We start from the raw sequence: 23,430 nt of genomic DNA on the forward strand, positions 1-23,430 counted from the left end.
CGCATGATCAAGTTTGCACGGTCAACATGCATCATGTCTAGGTGGAATCGACCACACATGATCAATTTAAATTAATTCTAATTGATTAAACAATTAAAATTAATTAAATAATTTTGTGATTGTGTAAGGACATATGTGTTTCACATATTAGCTAGGAACACTAGCTTTTTAACCCGCACTATGTGCGGGAACCTTTTTATTTACATTTATTAGAAAAGAATTTTTTTAATAATATTTAAATACACTTTTACCACGTACTAAACACCCAACACATATCTCCATTTACAAATCTAATTACAAACACCATAGGCAGATACCAAAAACTAATTTAACCCAAATCTAATACAAATACTCAAAACAAAATTTATTTTAAACCCATTAAAACCAAATCTAACTCAAATATCTAAATCTAAAACAATCCAACCAAGTGCATTTGAAGATGCTAATTCAGCATCAGCTTATTTCATATCTCAGTTGTTCTTTTTGTTCCTACTCCCTTCCAATTGGTCAAATGTCGTTTCCCCTTTTTATTTTCCGCCTATCATGTCCCTTTTGTGAGGAATAAATATAGACCTTTGTAGATTCCGTTCAACCCCAACATTTATATACTGCACAAAGTAAATGTATCTTAGAAGCTTGATAAGAAACTAAAAAAAAAAATCATAAATACATATAAACCACAAATTTTCTCATTAATTTTGGACACATTCTCCATACTCTATCCATTCAATAGATGGTTATGTATGAGAAGACAACGAACTTAAGATAAGACACTCATTTATGTTTTTTGTAGGTATACTATCTTTCAAATACAATGAAAGAGAAAGCAAAATTAAACAAAAAACCAATTCTAGAGAACAAACAACATTGATTATTAAGCATATAACATGGGGAAAAAAATTAATTATGGAAAAATATGTAAAATCCTTTAATTATAGGTATAGAATCAAAGAATTATAAATAATTTCTATTAGTATGGTACTACAATTTTCACTTATTGCTTAAACCTACTACTATCATAATCTAATAATATAAACATGATATGATAAAACTTCTAAGATAACTCTATAAAATAGCTAAACAAAATCATAATATCATAAAATTTTTAGTAATAAGTTAGTCTCATTCCTCTTCAAAGATTTTTCTTATTCAAAGTTAGGATTCTAATCACACCATTCAATCCATTATATAATTCAGTCTTCGATATATGTTGGTTCAACCTCACCCACATAAATTGATTTCCTTCTATACAAGTGTATGCACCAACATGTAATTGTTGAAATAGTCAACCACCATAAACCAAAGTATGTCTCTCATCTTCACATTCTCTAGAACCTTTCTATCATCCATATTTAACTAAAGAGAAAAATTACATTAAATGTCAATTTATAAACTAAAAAAATACGTATAGTATGAAAATCTATTGAAACATGGTTTAGTCAAACTTAAAACTATACATATGTATTTGTTTTGTAGGAAAAAATGCTAGAGACCACAAACCATATATATAAAACTCGGTTTGGACTTAAATTTAGTAGTTATAGAAATATGACTAATAGAAACTCAAATTTCGCAAAACTAAGACTATATGTAATCTTAGAGGCAGATTGAATTGTAAAACTATACAAACACAAATAAGCCAAATTTGCTACAAAGCATAGCCTAAAAAAAGAAAAAGAAAAAAGAGAACTCTAACAATCTATTTGGCTGCTGGGAAAAGGTGGGAAAAAAATTAATGAAATCATAACAATTTTACAGGTCAATTTGATTTGAGAACAAAACAGCACTAATGTGTTAATTGTGTTTTAGAATGAAAGAAAAGTTCTTTTCTTCATATTAAAAATTTTGCAGTAATTTTTTCTGCATAAGTATTAGATTTATTCATGTGTGCCGTGATTAATACATGTGATATATTGTTTTTTATTGAATTAGAACTTGATTCATAAAAGGCCATGATTATCTTATCTTTGTCATGGTGCTGCATGTCCATATCATTGACTTGGATAAACATATAAAAGTTGATGCGCTCATAGCATAAGAGCGTCTATATCAGTAATCTTTATCAATGCCGAAAAACAAAGAAATCCCTAAAATTTACACGGTAACCTTCCCAAAGGAACAACATGCCCATATTAATATATATATATATATATATATATATAAATGGATTCCAAAAACATTAATCAAAACAAATCCAAACTACTAATCAACCAAAACTAAGTCATTCTCCGCAAGTTATTTGTCTGCTAGTGATTTCAATCAACATTCCTATTTAATTGTTCCTATTCCTAGAACAAACTAATTGAAAAACAAAAAATCAAATTGACAATCAAAATCAAATTAAAAAAATCAAACTTCTTCAATCTCTGACTCGCTGTTTTTCTGTCCTCTAAATGGTATCTAAGAGTGTAGTTTAAGGGGAAAAAGGAAAAAAGGAAGATAGATATTGAATCAAAATCAGTTCAATTAAATACCCAAACCTAATACTAAATCAACTCAAATGTTTAAAGCAATATTTAAAAAAAAGAAAAGAAAAAAAAAACAATTACCGATAAAGGTTTCTGCTCTTTCCGAATATCGAACTCTTGTTCTCTCTTATTTCTCTGTTTTTGCCCTCTCCAAACCTAAATCATATATAACCCCAAATTTCAAAAAATCAAATCAAAACCTAATGTAACCCAAATACCTAAATTAAAATCAATCCAACCAAATTTCTCAAAACTAATTCATATTTCATACCTATACCCAGATCTAAGAAAGAATGAAAAAAAAAAAAAAAAAAATTACCGGTGGTAGTTCTCTCAACGTCTGTTTTCTTCTCATCTCTAAATCACAAGGTTTATTTTTTCCTCCTTCTCTATCTTTGTATCGTAAGCATCGGTGTTAAGAAAATCAAAAGGAAGCGAAAGGAGAGAGTATCTGGAGGAGAAACGAAAGTTAGAGCGTTTTAGGGTTTGTGTTTTTTTTTTTTTTAATTTTATTTTATTAGGCGGCTTGGTGTTTTTATAGATACACGTTTGATGAAAGTGTGTCTTCTAAACGCACCGTACGATTTTTTAAATGGAAAACTATATACGTGGCAGCATTTTAAAGGGACATTTTTCCTAACGTGGTAGCACCTCCTTAAAGGCTTCTGCTATTATATATAGTATTAGATATGTCACTATTTTATGTAATTGGCTAATCTTTTGATAAAATGCACTTTACTTGTAATTGGGTAGATCCAAGATGTGTTTGATGCTTCAAGAAACCTAGTTTCAAATTCAAGTGTTAAAGCCATGCAATTCTGTCCAAGAATCAAGTGCAAAAAGTGTTGTTTATTAAAGCTCGACAGCTAGCATCTATCGAGCTTTGAAGAGCTGTTCCAGCCCGTGGCTCGATAGCAGCTCGACAGATAACGTATTTGTCGAGGTTTATGAAACTCAGTTTTCCAGAACTGTTTTTCATCCAATTCGTGATTATATGTTTGCGCTTTTTTTTTTCTCACAACTCTAGACATATAAATGGATTATGTTAAGGGCCACAAACAAAGACACAAGTTGTACAAGTGTTGAGCAAAGTTTTGTTCAAGCAAATTGTGACCAGAGACGCAATTTGCCCTATTTCATCTTTCTTGTGAGGAAGCTGTTGTGTTTGTGCATCGTAGGGTTTTGTAACCAAGCATCTTCTTGATCTTCATCATCTGGATGAACTGAAGAACTTTACAGCCAACAACTTCTCTAGTTGGTGATTAAAGTTGTGTACTGGGATTCGCGCAATTGGTTAGTTACATACTGGGAGCCGTGCATTACAAGGAGAGATTGTCTCTACAGAACAAGTCCAATTAGGTATTGGGGTAAGGGTTCAACTATAGGTTGATATAAGGTACTAGGATTCCTTTACTTGTAACCGCTTGTTGTGATAATAGTAGATTCTCTGGAGTAGTAACCTTAAAATCACCAAATAGGGTTTTTGCCGTGTAGGTTTTTCCCATTCGTAAACAAATCACTGTGTCAATTTAATTTCCGCTACATATTTAGTTATTTGGTGATTTGTTTGTGCGACCACGCTCATTGCATGTAATTGAACCTAATCAATTCATTTGGCTAATTAATTGGTTAATTCATCATAAGGGGTTAATACATTATTGGCCTATCAAGTGGTATCAGAGCAGGCACACTTTGATTAGGGTTAATCTTTGATGTGTGATCCATTTGACCCATGTTTTTCATGGATAAAGAATAGTCTCTTATTATACCTCATTTATTTGATGGCACTAACTATGCATACTGGAAAGTACACATGAGAGCTTTTTTGCAGTCTCTAGATAAGAAGGTGTGGCAAGCTGTAGAGATTGGCAGGACCAAGTCAAAGGAATCGCCGGCCAACTGGAATGATGCTAAGATCAAGGCGGCAAATTTCAATAGTAAGGCATTGAATGCTCTATTTAGTGCAATCACTAATGAGAAGTTCAAGAAGATATCCTCCACTAAAACTGCAAAGGAAGCATGGACCATCCTCCAGAAAACCTATAAATGAACCAAGATTGTTAAGGATTCAAAACTTCAAAGGCTCACTACAAGCTTTGAAGAAATCAAGATGGAGAAGGATGAGTCGTTTGATGAGTTCTATGCCAAGCTCAAGGACATAGTGAACTCAGCTTTTAATCTTGGGGAAACTATTCCTGAACCAAATATTGTGAGAAAGGTGCTCAGATCTTTGCTCGAGAGATTCCATGCCAAGATCACCGCGATAGAGGAATCAAAGGACATTGACAAGATTCTTTTGACAGAGCTGGTTGGAAATTTGCAAATTTATGAGTTAGGTTTAACAAGAATTGGTAAGTCAAGTAAGGGTAAGAACATGGCATTGAAGGCCAAGAACAATGGTACTGATGAGTCTTCAGATGATGAAGATTCTAAGATGAAGTCCTACATTACAAGGCAATTCAAGAAGTTCATGAAAAATGCCAATGGGAAGGGCTTCGACAAGGACCGTAGGCAATCTAGCTCCTCAGAGTTTAAGAGTCAAGACAAAGGAAGGAAGGATGCTAGGGATGGCGGTCAGTACACTGTTCCCTCAGGACCAAAGTGCTTCGGGTGTCAAGGCTTTGGACATATGAAACAAGAGTGCCCCACATATCTCAAGACCATTGTGAAGAGCAAGGCACTTGCTGCTACATTGAGAGACACCGAGCTTGAGGATGATTCCGACAATGAAGATGATAGAATCCTGAATGCCTTCACTGTCACTAACAATCCTACTAAGGGAATGTTGAAGATGTGGATGAAGAAGAGGAATTGGTAGAGTCTAAGTTTGAAAAGATTGATGAACAAGATGATATCCACACAGCCTATGCAAAGTTATACAAGGTCTTAGAAAAGCATGAGAAGATCTATAGGTTGGCCACCAAGAAACTTAGTGATGTGGAGCTTGAGCGTGAAGAGTTTTCCACAAAGTTTGATGAAGCCAATCAAACTATTTAAGCACTGAGGTTTGAGAATAACTTCTTGGCTAAGATGATCAAGAAGCTTGATGCAGAACTATTCTAAGTCAGAGCTCAGCTAGAAAGGACCTCAAGTGCTAAGCTCGATGAAATGCTCAGTCTTTAGAAATTTTCTTCCGATCGAACCAGTTTAGGGTATGATTTCTTATCTTCTAATATTGCTTCAACTAGTACTACTATTTTTGTTCCTCATAGTAATAATGTTGAAATTGAGAACACTAATGATAAAAATGAATTAGCTAGTGAGAACATAGACAAGAGTAAATCTATCTTAGGAGCACTCTCTAAGCTTGATAAGAAAAAAATTAAAAACTGTAAGGCTAAGAAGAGAAACTCTCAAAAGCCTAAGCAGAAAGAGCAGCATTTCTGTCATCACTATGGAGTAGCCAGTCATACTCACCTAATTGTTATAAATAGTTAGCCACTCAATAGAGCAACAACATGATCGCATCGGGAAACCATAATCAGTTTCCATCCTCCTTTGCTCCCCTTGGAGATCTTCTCAAAGCCCTCATGTTCCTTTCAAACTTGAACGGTTTTAACTCTTCCCTTTCACCGCTGAATCAAGGATTTGCTAGACAGAAAGGTTCTTCCAATGTGTGGAAGGAAAAGGGCTCCAAGTGATTCTGTCACGTCTTCTCTCTCTCCCTTTCTTGTTTTTGTTTTGCATTACTTGTGTGTTTTGCTTTATTGTTTTGAGTCAATCTAGTTTTATACTTTGCTTTGTTTTGTTTAACATGTTTTTGTTTGGTTTTGCTCTCAGTTTTTGCTTTTTTTTTTTTTTGTTTTTTTTTAATAAAATTGAAAAATAAAAAAAATACAAAAACAGTGTGTGTTTTGTGTACATTGGTACTTATGTACCTTGAATGGCCATTGAAATAAAGTTTTCTAAACTTTATATCTCTTGTAGCTTAGATAAGCATCTCTATGCACAACTAAGCAAGTGCGCTTTGTGGATCGTGTTTGTGATGAGTAAGATTAAGTAATCTCTTGTACTTAACACTCGTATCACTTTTTTTTACAGGAAGGACTAGAAAATCCTAAAAGAAAGGCATAAATAACCATCTCACCAATGTTGCCCGTCAATCATGAAATGACATTTGTATGCTTTGGCATAGCAAAAGTGCAATGTCAATGACATTTGTGTGCTTCGGCATAGCAAAATTGGAATGTCAAATGCTTAACATCATTGGGTATTTCTTTTCTTACTCTTATATGCCCATGCATGATTTGCTTAAAAAGAAAAATAAAAGCAAAAAGAATAAAAATGCTTTATATATGATTGCAAGCGTGTCTTCTAGGAGATGTGGGAGTTATAGGATGTACCTCGAAGATGATATTCCCATCAAATAGTTATGATTGTGTGTGAGTTAAAGTGATTTTCTCATATCTCAAATCGTCATAACATGTATACACTTATGCAATCTTGCGATATTTTTCTCACACAACACGCAATATTCTTTGCTACTCTTGATACATGTGTAGGTACAATGTGATTTGGCCATCACAAGGTTTACATGTGTTAATGTATGCTTACTAAACTGTCTTAACTTGTTTTTGAAATATAAAATTGATTAGACTTGTTTATTGTGTGTGTGTGTGTGTGTGTGTTTTGGGATCTATGTGATTATCAATTTCCTTGTTGAGAGATATTTTGAGAGCTTAAAATGCTGTTGGGATCCTTGGTTGAGTTGCATGTTTGATTGCATTCATATCTATGTTTTTCTCTTCTTAAAAAACTGTTTTTAACTAATCTCGACACCTCTCGATACCTGGCTTTTCTATCGAGCTCTTCAGTTGCTTTTTATTGCAATCTCGACACCTCTCAATAGCTAGGTGGATCGATTGAGAAAGTTTTTGTCCCCTCGATAGCTCCTCAACAGATCCTCGATCCATCAAGCTTCCCTTTTGCCTTGGACACCTGCTCAATAGCTGCATCTATCGACCCTCTTTAAAGCTCAACAGCTCTCGACACCTCTCGATCTGTCGAAAATTACTGAGCTTGTATGAATAGGGTCAGCACGATTCAGATCTCACTTTCCTTGATCTTTCTCGACTGCTTTCAACCGTTTCACCTCCCAAACACATTTTTCTCTCTCTAAATCTCATTCCCAAGAGATTTTCGGCCTTAATCAAGTTTCTTTTCACTTGGTAAGTGTCTAAATCCCTCATATTCATGCATTTCATGACTTTTAACCTAAGTTTTTGGGGATTTTTGAAAATTTTTTGGGTTTTTCAAAATCAAAAAGGCTTTTGCAAAATTTTTGGGATGGGTTTTGTAGATTTGATCTTAAAAACTTCATGCATTGCATCTCATGTGCATTATAACTATATTTTCATGCATTTAGATGTGTGTTATATATGTTAAACCGATTGTGTGTTGGTAGATTTGGATTGGGCTGAGTCCATAATGTTTTATTTATTTATTATTTTATTGCATGTCACATGTTCATGCATTACCATGCATGCGTTATTTCTTTTCAATATATTCTTGTATATTGAACTATTTTGGGACTTTTCTGATTGTCACTTTCTCCTTCTCTCTCTTATGTTTGCGTTAGTCTGCTTCTATGGCACCCAAACACAAGTCTACTCCATCCCGGAACCCTCTTCATTCCAAGGCATCCACTTCTTTTGACCCTACACCTTTTTTTGTTTGGTTCCATGATGAGAAGGCCAAATAGGACTTCTTTGAGAACATTTCCCAACAAGGCATTCATTCTGAATGCCAAGTCATCTTGTCAGAGTTCTCCGACACTAACCTTCCCACTGTCATTCACAATAGCGAATGGGAGTCACTGTGTGACATCTCGGTCACATGTCCATCCATGCTGATCCAGGAGTTTTACTCCAATATGCATGGATTTGATCTTTCAGTACCTCTCTTCACTACTCACATTTGAGGTATACGCATAGTTGTCACACCGGAGATTGTCTCCGATGTGCTCCTTGTCCCTAGGGTAGAGCATCCTGACTACCTTGACTGTGATCGTCTTAAGACAGTGTCTAAAAACGAGCTTTCTGTGAGCCCCTTTCTGATTAGGGTAAGCGTTAGTTCACTTACTGTACAGGCTTTGCTAAAGGCCCTCGATTTTTGAACATAATTATGACTTTTGTTCTTCATCCCATATCTCACTATAACTCTATCATAGAGCTCCGTGCTCGGTTTTTGCTTTTCCTTTTAGAGCATCTTAGTATAGATTTTCCCTCTCATTTCATCCTTTCTATCATAGATGTGTATAGGGATTCGGCAACTCGTGATAAGCTCATCTTCCCTTCGGCTATCACGAGGATTTTACGCCATTTTTATGCTCCCTTTCCTATGTTTGATCACTTCCCTATCATGGGTGCTATAGATGCTGCTACCGTTAAACGGAGCGAGGCACAGTTTCGGTCGAGACGGTCCGGGTCAACAGCTCCTCCCACTTCTTCAATTCCATCCACATCAGCTCCCTTTTCTTCTACAAGTGGTGTGACTCTTAAGGACATCATGGCACAGCTTCAACGCATGGATGCTCGCCTCAACACTCTCAATGATGAGTTGTGTCAGGTGAACACCCGTGTGGGTTGTATTGCACGACGGCAGGCAGTCATGGGTGGCTTCGTTGCTTCTCCTCCACTACTTCTAAGGCTTTTAAGGATGAGGATGATAATGATGGTGCTACTGCTTCCGATGGAGATGCTAGCTCTTCCAGTGTTGACGAGATGTCTACTTGACACTCTTACCCTTTGTCACTCGTGACAAAAAGGGGGAGTAGTTTTGGTTATGAGAGTAGTCATAGTTAGGAGGAGAGTTAGTATAGGAGATTTTTGTTAGGGGGAGTGTTGATACTGAGGGATGTAGTGAGGAGTTCATGTATCTTTTTCTTTTCTTTCTACTTTAGATAGATTTATCTCTTGTACATGGGTCTTGTGACCATTTAGACATACATTGTACTTATATTTTTTATATATTGATGTATGTTTTTCACCTACCCTTACATATGTTGTTTCTTTTCTCTTTTTATGCACATGCTTCATATATCTTGTATGCAATCTATTATTTATGTTTCACACAAAGATACCTTGATAAGTTTTGTTTAAAGCGTTTCAGAAATACAAGTTGTCAAAGTTTTCTTGTCATGATTTCTCTTTTTGCAAAGTTTTTCAAAAGTTTGTGTTGGGATAGATTTTATTGTATTTAACAAGTGAATATGAGTTGACTATTTTATGACTTCTCTCATATCTCATTTGTTTGTTGTAGTTTTGTCATGGATTGCCAATGGGGGAGATTGTTAGGACATATGTGTTTCACATATTAGGAACATATGTCACTATTTTATGTAATTAGATAATCCTTTGACAAAACGCATTTTACTTGTAATTGGGTAGATCTAGGATGTGTTTGATGCTTCAAGAAATCTTGTTTCAAGTTCATGTGTTAAAGTCATGCAAGTTTGTCCAAGAATCAAGTGCAGAAAGTGCTATTCATTAAAGCTCAACAGCTAGCATCTATCGAGCTTTGAAGAGCTATTCCAGCCCGTGGCTCGACAGCAGCTCAACAAATAGGGTATCTTTCGAGGTTTATGAAACTCAGTTTTCCAAGACTGTTTTTCATCCAATCCGCGATTATATGTTTAGGCTTTCTTTTCTCACAACCCTAGACATATAAAATGATTATTTAAAGGGTTGTAAACAGAGACACAAGTTGTACAAGTGTTGAGCAAAGTTTTGTTCAAGCAAATTGTGACCAGAGACAAAATTTGCCCTATGCGAAGAAGTTGCTGTGTTTGTGTATTGTAGGGTTTTGCAACCAAGCATCTTCTTGATCTTCATCGTTTGGATGAACTGAAGAACTATGCAGTCAACAACCTTCTCTAGTTGGTGATTGAAGTCGTGTACTGGGATTCGCGCAATTGGTTAGTCACGTATTGGGAGCCATGCATTACAAGGAGAGATTGTCATTATAGAACAAGTTCAATTGGGTATTGGGGTAAGGGTTCAACTGTAGGTTGATATAAGGTACTGAGATTCCTTTACTTGTAATTGTTTGTTGTTATAATAGTGGATTCTCGGGAGTTGTGACCTTAAAATCACCCGGTGGAGTTTTTGCCGTGTAGGTTTTCCTCATTCGTAAACAAATAACCGTGTCAATTTAATTTCTGCTGCATACTTAGTTATTTAGTGATTTGTTTGTGCTACCACGCTCATCACATGTAATTGAACTTAATTAATTCACTTGGCTAATTAATTGGTTAATTCATCACAATGGGTCAATACATTCTCGGCCTATCAAATTGGTTGATAATTAGTGTTTAAAATAAGGATGCATGCATGGGAATAAAAGGAATGATTTGATAAGAATAAAATTGTGGATAATCTAAACTTTCTCTAGATTTATTTTAGGGTATTTATCTTCAAGATAATTATTCTTAAATAGCCTGAATTATCCAAAAAAGAGATGAAAAATCATAAACGAAGGATGAAAACGCGTCTAAGGACAAGGACCGGCCAAAAAACCCTAGAAGAGAAGTCCAAACAGCACCCGAACTTGAAAGTGTATTTGGAGCCATAAGGCCAATTCGGCACTTTTGGAGTGCCGAACGGCACTCTAAAAGGGCTGAATTTCCCTTATGTGGGCTTTGGCCCAACGGCCTTCAGGTGACGATTGTGCATCATTGCATGTAATTGAACTTAATTAATTCACTTGGCTAATTAATTGGTTAATTCATCACAATGGGTCAATACATTCTTGGCCTATCAAATTGGTTGATAATTAGTGTTTAAAATAAGGATGCATGCATGGGAATAAAAGGAATGATTTGATAAGAATAAAATTGTGGATAATCTAAACTTTCTCTAGATTTATTTTAGGGTATTTATCTTCAAGATAATTATTCTTAAATAGCCTGAATTATCCAAAAAAGAGATGAAAAATCATAAACGAAGGATGAAAACGCGTCTAAGGACAAGGACCGGCCAAAAAACCCTAGAAGAGAAGTCCAAACAGCACCCGAACTTGAAAGTGTATTTGGAGCCATAAGGCCAATTCGGCACTTTTGGAGTGCCGAACGGCACTCTAAAAGGGCTGAATTTCCCTTATGTGGGCTTTGGCCCAACGGCCTTCAGGTGACGATTGTGCATACCCTTTTTGATCTTTTTGTAAAAGAATGCGTTCGGATTCAAACCCTAATTGTCCATACCTATTTTTTAGAGTCTTTTGGCGTTTATAAATAGAGATTGAACCTTATAATTCAGCACCTTTTTTCAACACTCTAGGAGGCATACGTTTTAAGGCTCTCAAATTGTTGATACTTTCTGATCCTCTCTCTGAGTTTTGTTGCAAAAATTAAATTAGGGTTTTAAGTTTCAAAGATAACTGAATAAGTTTCTTTAAACCCTAAAACATCCTCCCAATAACAAAGAGTGCTCAAGCAAGAGGTTATTTCCTTCACCCTATCTTTTCTTTTATGTTTCATGTTTATGATGATGCATGTTTTCCTTTGTCCTTAACATGAGTTGTCAATCATTGTCTTGTTAAAGCATAGTCACGATTGTTTTTATGTGATTGTTGTAATCTCTTTCTTGAATGTCAATAATCTGCATCTGGACAATTCTTTTTCTCAAAATAAAAACAGATTTGCATCTTTATAAGATGTAGATCTGACTTTTTCTCAAAATAAAAACAGATCTACATCTTATCTGCATCTTTATAAGATGTAGATCTAGCTTTTTCTCAAAATAAAAACGGATCTGCATCTTTTTAAGATGTGGATCTGAATTTTTCTCAATTAAAAAACTGATTTGTATCTTTCTTAGATACAAATCTGATTTTTTTTTTTTTTTAATACATGCTGATTTTTGAAATAAAGAAAGAGATAAAACATGATTGTCTTGGTGTTTGTTGCATAAATTTAGACTATGAGTGAAACTCTCTTCTTAAAAAATCTTTTCCATATTTTCTAAACATATAAAAAACAGATCTGATTTTTCTGTTATCAAAAACCATTTTTTTAATTCTTTAAAAAACAGATTTGACACTTTTTCAAATCAAAAGACTATATTTTAAGTAAAATAAAAACATATCTAAATTTTTATCTCAAAAAAAAAAAAAAAAAACACTTTTTCTTACCAACCAAAACAGATATGATTATTTTCAAACAAAAGAAGAGATTTCATTCATAAATAAATTTATGTGATTTAGTTTTTAATTCACATGTTCAACATATCATACATAACATGCATAAAATGGTACATTAGTCACAATAGTCTAGAAGACCAGACTCTGTCTGGGCGGAATAGGTGCCTAACACCTCCCCATTCCGTAACCTAACCTCCGGATTTAGGTCTTTGGTTAAGTAGATCTAGTCTTATCTTTATTTTTTATTTTTGGGTAGATTGTAACTAGAACAAAAAGCCATGCATATTTGGTAGATCGTAACCAGGACCTAAAGTCGTGTAAAGTTCAAAGTTTCAATTATGTATTTTATTACTCAATCAATGAAGAGAATAATTCAGTCATGTATTTTTATTTAGTTTTTCTTATTTTTTGTATAAAAAATAAATGGCGACTCCATACCACTTATCCAAAAAAAGAGGTGCCCTAAAAAGGTACTCCAAAAATCTCTCCTTTTTTTTTTTTGGTGGGACGTGTCTCTCACACACAGACAAACATAAAAAGAGGTGGTGGGAGAATATTAAACAAATGACAGAAAAAGATACAAATGGCAGTCTCCAATTAATTGGGAAAAGGATCCATAGAGATAACCCCCAAATTAGTAGTGATTGAGGTGTAGTTGAGTTCCACTGAAGTGTTGCGTACATTTGAAGGTTAGAAATATAATAATCTAAGAAAAAGAAGGAAGAGAAAAAGTTATGAAGTTCTGATTAAGGTCTCTTCTCAATAAGGTAACTAATTAGCCTACTTCACAAAGAGTAAAAGAGATCTACATTGCATTTATAGACTTAAAATATAAGATTATTCAAATCATAGAGATAACAAGCATCCATTAAAAGATTTAGCGACTCATTGAAAAGAAATTCCTAAATGATATATTTTTATGAGATACAATTTCAAAAATCAGGTTATTAGCAGGGAAGCCTTGTGAAAATTTCAATCATTGGCATAAACATGTGATGTATTCATATACTTCAGTGAAATTTCCATCAACAAGCATATCACTAGCGCAAAGGTTGAAATTGTGAACTCCAATGCCATGAGCTTTCAGCGTTAATACAAGCACAACGACATTCTAGAGCAAGATATCTGGCTCTGGAATGAAGCATCCATAATATATATATATATATATATATTTTTTTTTTTATATCGACACATTTAAAAGTAGGCCTACATGGCAGCAGATATCTCGGCTAACTTAGACAATATCAGAAGATAATAGGAACCTTTAGAGTTTAGAGACAACTCTAGAAAACAATCATAGTTACAAATACAATATTAGTTGCAAACCACTTTGTTTAATTTACAATTACTTACCTTCTTTTTTTCACGTCTGATTATTCTCTCACAAATAAGGCGTAACCTCTCTAGTTCAACCTGAACAAAACATACAAGGATTCAATCACAAGATTACAGCAGTCTAAAAGTAGCAAAACCAAGTTTAAAAACATAGGTAGCGGTCAAATATCAATCATTGATAGAGCCTAAAAAATTAAAACCTGCACTACCCCCACACACAAAAAAAAAATAATAATTAAAAAAAAAAAAAAAGGAGAGGAGTGGATGTAAATGATTTGTGATGGGAACATATGACAAGGTAAGTTTTGATGTAGAGAACGCAAAATGCAAGATAAGACTCATAGTATAAGTTCATAAACCTGGACAACTAGCCAAGATGGGAACTTAAGGATTCTAATCACAGACTTACCATGGCATGCTTAGAAAGAGCATGAACTGTGAGAGTCTTCATTAGAAGCTATGACAACAATTGACAATGAACAGGTATCAAGCTATAGTTGAAGGGAACTAGAAAAAAATATACCATGAAAGAGGGTAGCAGCACTAATCCTCATGTAGAAAGGTATGGTATATAATGTTATTCAGTAGATAACCAGTAGAAAGATTGCCACTCAAATTTGCTCATAGGATCAGAACACTATTGAACTATCTGCCATTTAGATAAGATCTTTAGTGTGTTGACAAGCTAATAAAATGGAGGATATCTTAAGCTATAAGGATTTCTCATTTAGCAAAGGATTTTTAGCTGCAAGACTTCCCAACATTACTCTATTTTCTTTACAACTCCAGTATATTTGTTCCTTTTTTTTTTCTCTTTTTTTTTCCTAGTGAGTAATTAAATTTATAGAAAATATTCAACACAGTGTAACCCTAGTAAATGGAAATTCCACGAGGAACATTAAAAAAAACAAAGCAAAAAAATGGAAAATCAAGTCCCAAATTACACAAATACACACACAAAGGGTGAAGCCACTAGTTGTCTTCATTTAACCTCATATTAGCCTCATCTACAACAATTGCTTCTATCTACGGCATATAAGTAAATATGAGTTCCAATGCAACCTCCCCACATTAAAAATTGTGCTGAAAGCTAACTCAATTACCATACTGAAAATCAAATTCCAAACAATTATGCATCCCAATCACTCCTAATACTCTTCCACAAGCTAACCACATACACTCCCTTAGTAACTTCAACAAAAACACTATTCTCCCTCACCACTGTCCTCCAAAACCCATCTCCCGATAAAGCTCGATTAAAAATGAGAAAATCAAACATCCTGACTGATCCGGAGAACGGATTTTCCAAATGATACCTAAACTCATCACCTAAGTTGTCCCTAAAATAGATTCAACCACAGTTTCTTTGACCTATATTTTCTGTATCAAAAGGCATGAAAAAATCAACAAGAAATATGCATGCAGACTACAATACTCTTTTTTTTTTTTTTTTTTTTTTTTTTTTATGGCTCACAAAGCATCAAACTAAAGCAAACAATAGTGTGTATAGGGAGCACCTCTAGGAAAAAAGCAACTTAGGAAATCCAAAATATCAAGAAGACTATCAATAAAAGAAGCTAGCCAACAACCACCAAATGAAAGGCACGAAGAAAAAATTCCTTAAAAGCACAGGAAGAACACACAACAGGGAAATTATGGTAACTTAGTATAACAGAAAACCCCCATAACTATTGTAAAGGGTGGAGTGGGGGTTGGGGTGGGGGAATGGAACTGATGTCTTTGACACAAAATGGTAAAGGAATGAGAACTTGGAGTTGATTCATATTGCCACCAGAAACTACCAAAAAAAAAAAAAAAAAGGACCCAATGAAAGTACTACAAATGTGACATATATAAATCAAATCAAGTATCTTTCCTTCATTTTACAGAAATAGCTCCAACAAAGTAATTTCAAGATTCCAATACATTTCAACTTCTTTTATCTAACAAAGTTATCAACATGAATGACATCTACCCAAATGGATTCTAAATTTGAATATTACATATAAGTATACGAGCATTAACAATAAACCTTACCCTAATTAATGAGGTTCTCTTAAGTCTAACATCATAATTAATGAGGCAAAAGACAAACCTTGGTAACAAACGAAAGCTCCTCACAGGTGGCTTTTAGGCTTTTTTCAAGCTCCCGCAACTAGCTTAGTGACTGACATAGGATCCACAACAACCAAAATAGCATTAAAAATAAAAAAAAAAACAAGTTGGAGAGAGGGGTGGTTTTGTTCACTAATACCCAAAATCGTAATGCTAAACCAAAAATCAAAACATAAGTGTAGAGACTCAATTTGTAACGACCCCAAATTGATATTGGATTCGTACGTTAAAGGCCCAAACAATAAATTTGTAGAGAGTGGGCTGAAAGGCTAGGCCTTGATCACCGGACAAGGGTTAGTTATGGTGGATGCACAGAGGTGAACCATGTTTACCCAAGAAGTCTTTCTCCTCAGCACGGCCTGGGAGGCTCTGGTTCTTGGCCTTTTTTCCCAGCCCCCCTTTTCTGGATTGCTTACTTTTCTTTTTATACTAGCCTTTACCCTCTCTCCAACGTCCACGTGTAGGTTCAACTTTCTGAGGCTGATACTTGTCCTATCAGCCCATACCGAAAGCGGTTGGGGGTGATTGTAAAAACTGAAAAGCATTGCTTTGTCAGGCGCAGAGCGTTTAATTGCAGTAATGGCAGCCTTTTTCTTGTCCTTTGTCGCCATACTGTTCAGGAGTCCTTTCCCCATCAATGCAGAGGTGTTTAGCTTTTCTGAGGTTGATACTTATCCTATCAACCCATACCCAAAATGGTTGAGGGTGGTTGTAAAAGTTGAAAAGCATTGCTCTGTCAGGCGCAGAGCGTTTAATTGCAGTAATGGCAGCCTTTTTCTTGTCCTTTGTCGCCATACTGTTCAGGAGTCCTTTCCTCATCAATGTAGAGGTGTTTAGCTTTTCCATGAACTGTTCCTATACCGTACTTGCCCTTTCTTCCAGGAGCACTTTGGGATGCCGAGGACAGAATCGTCCTCGGCTATATCTCTAGGCCATTTGGACTTTCATTGTATGTCCTCGGCAATGTCCCTCCTCGGCTCGAGTCTTGGGCCCTAACGTAAAGTGGGCCTGGATCACAAGTTCTCTGGCCCCACAATAAGTTTTTAAAAAAACTTACCGTTGGAGAGATTGAGAGAGGTCAGACTGAGATTGAGAGAGAGGTTGTTTTGTTCCTGCAAGAAAACAACAAAATAATAAAGCCCCATGAAGCAAATCCCTCAAAAAAATTAATTTTTCTAACCTCTCACCATGGAATAACTGAAACCCATTAACATAGTCATGAAGAAAAACAAACCCAGAACAATGTAGCACCTTTTTATCATATAATGACATTGTAGAATTAAAAATATTAATAAATAAATAAAACTTTCTTTTTTCTTACCCTAAACCTGGAATAAACAGAGACCCATTAACACAGTCATGAAGAAAAAACAAACCCAAAACAATGTAGCACCTTTTATCACAAAATGACACTATAGAATTCAAAATAAGAATAAAACTAAAAAACTACATACACACATTTTTCCTCACTCTGCAACTGGAATAAGAGAAACCCAATAACACAGTCATGAAGTAAAACAAACATAGAACAATGTAGCACCTTTTTATCACAAAATGACATCATAGAATTCTAAAAAACATTAAAAATAAATAAAAATAAAAAACTTTTTTCGAAATTTTCCTCACTTTGAACACGGAATATCAGAAACCCATAAACACAGACATTGAGAAAAACAAACAGAGAACAATGTATAAACTATTCCCACTTCAGTACCATTCCTTCCAGAGAGAGAGAAAGATAGAGAATCTTAAAAAATTTCAAAATCGATACAATACAAATAAGAGAGTAAAAACAAAGAAAACGAAACGACAAAGTTGAAAAAAAGCTCAAACCTGAAAAAAAAATAAATAAATAAAATTATGGGTTTGAAAGTTTTGTATAAAATGGTAATTGTAATGGTTCTGAGTTGTTTGAGGTTGACGAAATGCGAACCAATAGCATACAAGGCGGAACACATAGAAAAAACAAGAAGAAGAAGAAGAAAGAAGAAAGAGAGGAGGAGGCCAAAATCGAAACCCTAAACCAAAAATCGAAACAAACAATTTAAAAAAATTACTGTTAGTCGGCTTTGTGAGCATGTCTTGAGTGAGATTGAGAGTTGGAGAGAGAGGGAGAGACCCAAGGAAAGGTGACGGCGCTACCACACTTTGGCAGCGTCGGTGATGGAGGACTAGGCTTCGTCAGCGCCGGTGAGTAGGATCAGTGAATAGCTGGGAGTCACAGATTGGGTTAGGGCGCTTCAGTTGGGTTAGGGTGTTCAAACAGCTAGCGAGAGTGGAATTGAGGGGAAATTTTTCATTTATACTGGGACCTGTAGCTGCATTTACCCAAACACAGCTATAGACATGGGCTCAAGCCGAGTTTTAATAAAACGCGGCTGTAGACCCTTAAAAAAAAAATAAAACAAACAAACAAACAAACTTTTGTTCATTTTATAGCCGCGATTGAAATATGCGGCTACAGACAACACTATAGCTGCATTTCCTAAAAACGCAGGTTCAAGTGTGCCTATGGCCGCATTTATTAAACGCAGATACAGGAAATCATTTAAAATATATATATATATATATATATATATCTCTCTCTCTCTCTCTCTCTCTCTCTCTCTCTCTCTCTCTCTCTCTCTCTCTCTCTCTCTCTCTCTCTCTCTCTCTCTCTCTCTCTCTCTATATATATATATATATATATATATCGGCTAGACATATAGCCACGTTTTCTAAACGTGGCCATAAGCCCTACACAATAAAAGGCTGCTGCAAACATTATAAACGCGGCTACATATATAGGATATAGCTATGTTACATAGAACGCGGCTCGAGTTCTAAAGCTTTAGTCGCATTTATATCAAACACGACTATAAGGTGACTATAGCTGCATTTTTTACAAACGCAACTAAAAAAAAACGCGGCTATAGGTAGCGTTTTTTGTGGCGGATTATTTCGTTTGGGGATAGTCTTTTTGGATTTTAGGAATCCACTTAGGATTTAAAAATATTCCTGTATTTTGTTGTAAATAACCCAAAGGAATCCTTATACTTAAGGGCATAGAGATTCCCACTAAACCTTATTTTTAGGTTATGTGGATTTCCTTCTCAAAATGTGGGTATCTATATTCCCATTACTTGGTGATTCTGTTTTCTTTACGTGGACTTGCCAAGTTAATATGTGTGTCAATAATTTGCTAAGCTATTATTGAGTGGAACTCCTGATATCATGAAACAAAAGATTGAATATTCTTATCCTTTTTAGCATTTAACTTCTATTTGGATTCATTCTTAGAAGGTTCAAATTTTTTAGAAGTTTTCTCTTGCCTCTATTCCTAGAATTCTTCATAAATCTCCTAAATTGTTTAGCAAGGAAGGTTATTTGTTGCTTATACGATCATCCCTAGAGGAATCAATATCCTCTTCTTTGACAATTTTTAAGGCCATCAACTTGTTTTACTTGTCTGAGGTTGGTAAGTGATAGACCAAGAATGTATTGACCCCTTTGGTAAATTAATCAATTAATTAGCCAAATTAATTAATTAGATTCAATTGCATGCAATAAGCATGGTAGCACAAACAAATCACCAACTAAGTTAAATGCAGTGGAAAATAAATTTGACACAGGTGATTTGTTTACAAATTGGGAAAACCACCGAGGTAAAACTCTACCGGGTGAATTTAAGGTCACCACTTCCGAGAATCCACTATTATCAAAACAAGTGGTTACAAGTAAAAGAAATCCCAATACCGAATACCAATCTATAGTTGAACCCTTACCCCAATACCCAATTAGACTTGTGATGTAATGACAATCTCTCCTTTCAATGCACGACTCCCAGTATGTGACTAACTAATTGATGCACAGATCCAAGTACGTGACTGACACGCCAACTTGAGAAAGATGTTGGCTATAAAATTCTTCAGTTCATCCAACGATGAAGATCAAAAAGCTCCTTAGTTATAAAACTCTTGGTGGAAAGACGCAGTAACTTCTACAAAGAATATGATGAACTAGGGCAAATTGTCTCGGGTCACAATATGCATAAATAATCACTTTGCATCACTTGAGACAACCCTTAAAATAATCATTATATATGTCTAGGGTTGCAAGAAAAGAAACCCTACACAAATACACTTGGATATGCGTGAAATCATATGTGGAAATTTGAATTTCGTAATTCTTGATAGATACAGCTTCTGTCGAGCTGTTGTTGAGATCCATCATTAAACCTTGATAGATATGTTTCTGTCGAGCATTAATGAACAGCACTTCTTCACTTAATTCTTGGACAGATTTCCATGGCTTCAATACAAAACTTGAACTCTTGTTCCTTGAAGTACTAAACTCATCCTAGATCTATCCTATTACAAGTAAAGTGCGATTTGTCAAAGGATTTGCCAATTTACATAACATATGTCTCTAACAATATCCACATATGTCCTAATAGTAAGCTCATATGTTTGTACTAATTCATCAACCTTTATAGAATCTAGGTCCTTATTCACTTCTATGGTCATTACCTAAGGATGAAACCTCTTATTTAAAGATCTCATAATCTTCCTTGCATTCTTAGGTTCAACAATTTTATCTCCTAAGTTGAAACTTGAATTCTCAATATCATTTAGTTTGCATAGAATTCGTTGAAAGTTTCATCATCAATCATTCTAATCTCTTCAAACTTAGAATTCTCAACGTCATCTGATATTTTGAGTTTTTGCTTTATTCGCCCTCTCTACGCTAGAGGTTCTCCTAATCTCTTCTTGAGAGATAGCAATGAATATTGTATTAAGACCTTTGCTATTTAGGTTAGTTGCAAAAAAAGTAAATATAAAATTAAAATAATAAAAATTATGTGAAAAATTGTGAGGCTACCAAAGCTTATGTGGTATAATATGGAAGAGCCAAAAAAAAAAAAAAAAAAATCAAACGTCTTCAGTTATTATATATTATATATAGATATAGATTATTTGTAAAAATATATATATAGATTATGTTGAATCTTTGGAAGCAGGTGCTTACTACTAACCATGTTCATTATATAAATAGGAGTTGGAAGAAATGTATCCACTACGATGCCATAGGGAGTTATCAAGTCAGTAACCAACTTAACTAAACACTCCACAGGTATAGGTGCTTATGGGGTGTGGGGGATAAGGGCTGGAGTTCAAGTTTACATGAGAGAGTTTCACACACATATATATACTTAGATTATGCTAGAATAGAATTTCTATTTTCTATTAAAAATTTAAAAAAAAAAAAAAAAAACACGTTAAAGAATAGGATTCCCATATCTCAATCAATCGAGCGTTAATTGAGATTGTCACAGGAAATTGTCTTAAATTTAAATAATAAAAGGTAATTAAGCATGGATCTTTATCACTATATCACCGTTTCCATTGTAATTGATCTTGTGCAATTGGTAACACATTATTTGACATGCATGTCATGTAAGCTTTAATTATTTGCTTTTGAATTGGATATTGGCCTAGTTAATCAACTTGATTATTTCACTTGTAATTCAACAACCTGGGTCTAAAACCTAACAATAATACACACACACACAAATATATATATATATATATATATTTGATCATCCAACTAGATTCTTGCCTATAACAAAATGAAAGAAAAATATGTCTATGTATAACAGGCATTGTTGTTGCACTGGAAACAACAGAAGATCAATGTTGTGGCTCTAATACCATGTTATATTTATGAAAATCTAAATTGAGAGAGTATAGAGAAAAGAGAGAGAACACAATGCTACTTGGTTCGGTCTAACATCCTACGTTTGCTAAGGAAGCTCTTGATAACTACATCTTCACTATAATCCCAATTATTTATTTATTTTTTTTAACAATAAACCAAATATGGGATATTTATATGAAGTTAAACCCTAAACCCTAAGTTAACAATACAAAAAAACCATGACTAACAACTTATAGTACATATATTATTTTCGGCTTGCACATTAAGGATTGGGCTTGGGCCTTGATAATTATTGGGCTCCATAACTTTAACATAATTCAATTATATAAGGACTTCATCGTCATTAGCGACATGCAAAACGTACTTGAGACTTTTGGCTATTTTGGAGATATCCTAAATATTAGGAGATTATATGCTATCAAAAGAGCCTCTAGATGTACTCCCACACATGCAAAAAAAAAAAAAAAAAAGTTACAACCAATCCCAAAAACAAAAAAGAAAATGAAAAAATCAAGTATATATTTATGTAATTCAACTTTAGGACTATGTTCATAGGCTAAGTACTACAAGAAAAAAATTTCACATGGATTTGCATTATTATAAAATATATTAATTCTGCAGTTTAATGATAGTATATACAAACTAGTCGCTAACCCGTGCGATGCACGAGAAAGTTCTTAGAAATGCTAAATATTTTTTTAATCAAATTAAATGCATTTTTTGTTGGGTTGAGAGAAATTTAACTTAAATGGACATTTTCACTTTGGATTTTAAGGAATAACTCACACAAAAAGGAATATACAAATTTCATTAGGATTTGAGCTGGTCAACCAAGGTAGGTATGTATTTCCAATTAAAGCAATCCAACATATTTTTATCAAAGTACCCATCTACTAGCAGAGAATCAAACAATGAGGTAACAGAAATCCACACATCAGTAATCAAACCTAGTCTTCAAAAATACAATCAAGTCAGTTCACCCCATCATCACACCGCATTTTTCATATAGCAAAAATATGCACCCATGAATATAAGTTATAAAATAGAAATACATGACTTCATGACACATTGAACAGCAAGATGCAGCTTAGTGACCATGGGCCATCATCAAATAGTTTATGTCAATTCATTTATTCTATTATTCCAATACATGTACAATAGTTCTCTTGTAGGCCTTTTGTCAAATACCTAACAGATATAGCCAAGAAATAGAACTTGATTGATGTTCAGGTGCTGAAATAGAGGAACTTAAAAAAAAAAAAATAGAACAATGTAATATAGAAATTAAAAACTTATTGACATATTAGGATGAAAGATATATTAAAAAAAAAAAAGAAAAAAAAAAAAAAAAGAAAAGAAGAAAGCAAAGAACAAAAAAAATTACATATATTTATTTTGATTGATGGTATAATGACTTAAAAATGAATGAAAATATGTAATTTAATTCAAAGTAAAATTGAATCGATCATTCCCCTAATTATGTCGTGCAAACCTAATCCCTAAATATTCCTGATTCTTCGTAATCACATTAACATCCACTCCTTTTCTTCCAAGTGAAGGAACACATTACACAACTCTCTCCAGTCTCCAATATGGAGTATAAATGGATTGTACCATTTACATTATTGGCATTTATATTAGTGCTAGTGAATTGTTACAAACCTTCGTTCGATGGAAA

The 23,430-nt window shown here is 34.3% G+C and overlaps 1 long non-coding RNA gene across 1 annotated transcript; it reads right to left on the reverse strand.

The window, feature by feature from the left end:
* Positions 1-258: 258 nt before the first annotated feature.
* Positions 259-2,953, reverse strand: LOC115993081. Its single transcript, XR_004092771.1, has 3 exons — positions 2,788-2,953; positions 2,550-2,624; positions 259-608 (listed from the first exon to the last, which is right to left on the reverse strand). It is a non-coding gene; the product is annotated as an uncharacterized LOC115993081 (long non-coding RNA).
* Between the last annotated feature and the right edge of the window lie 20,477 nt (positions 2,954-23,430).

The sequence above is a fragment of the Quercus lobata genome, chromosome 5 (assembly GCF_001633185.2).
Source record: "Quercus lobata isolate SW786 chromosome 5, ValleyOak3.0 Primary Assembly, whole genome shotgun sequence".
NCBI lineage: Eukaryota > Viridiplantae > Streptophyta > Magnoliopsida > Fagales > Fagaceae > Quercus > Quercus lobata.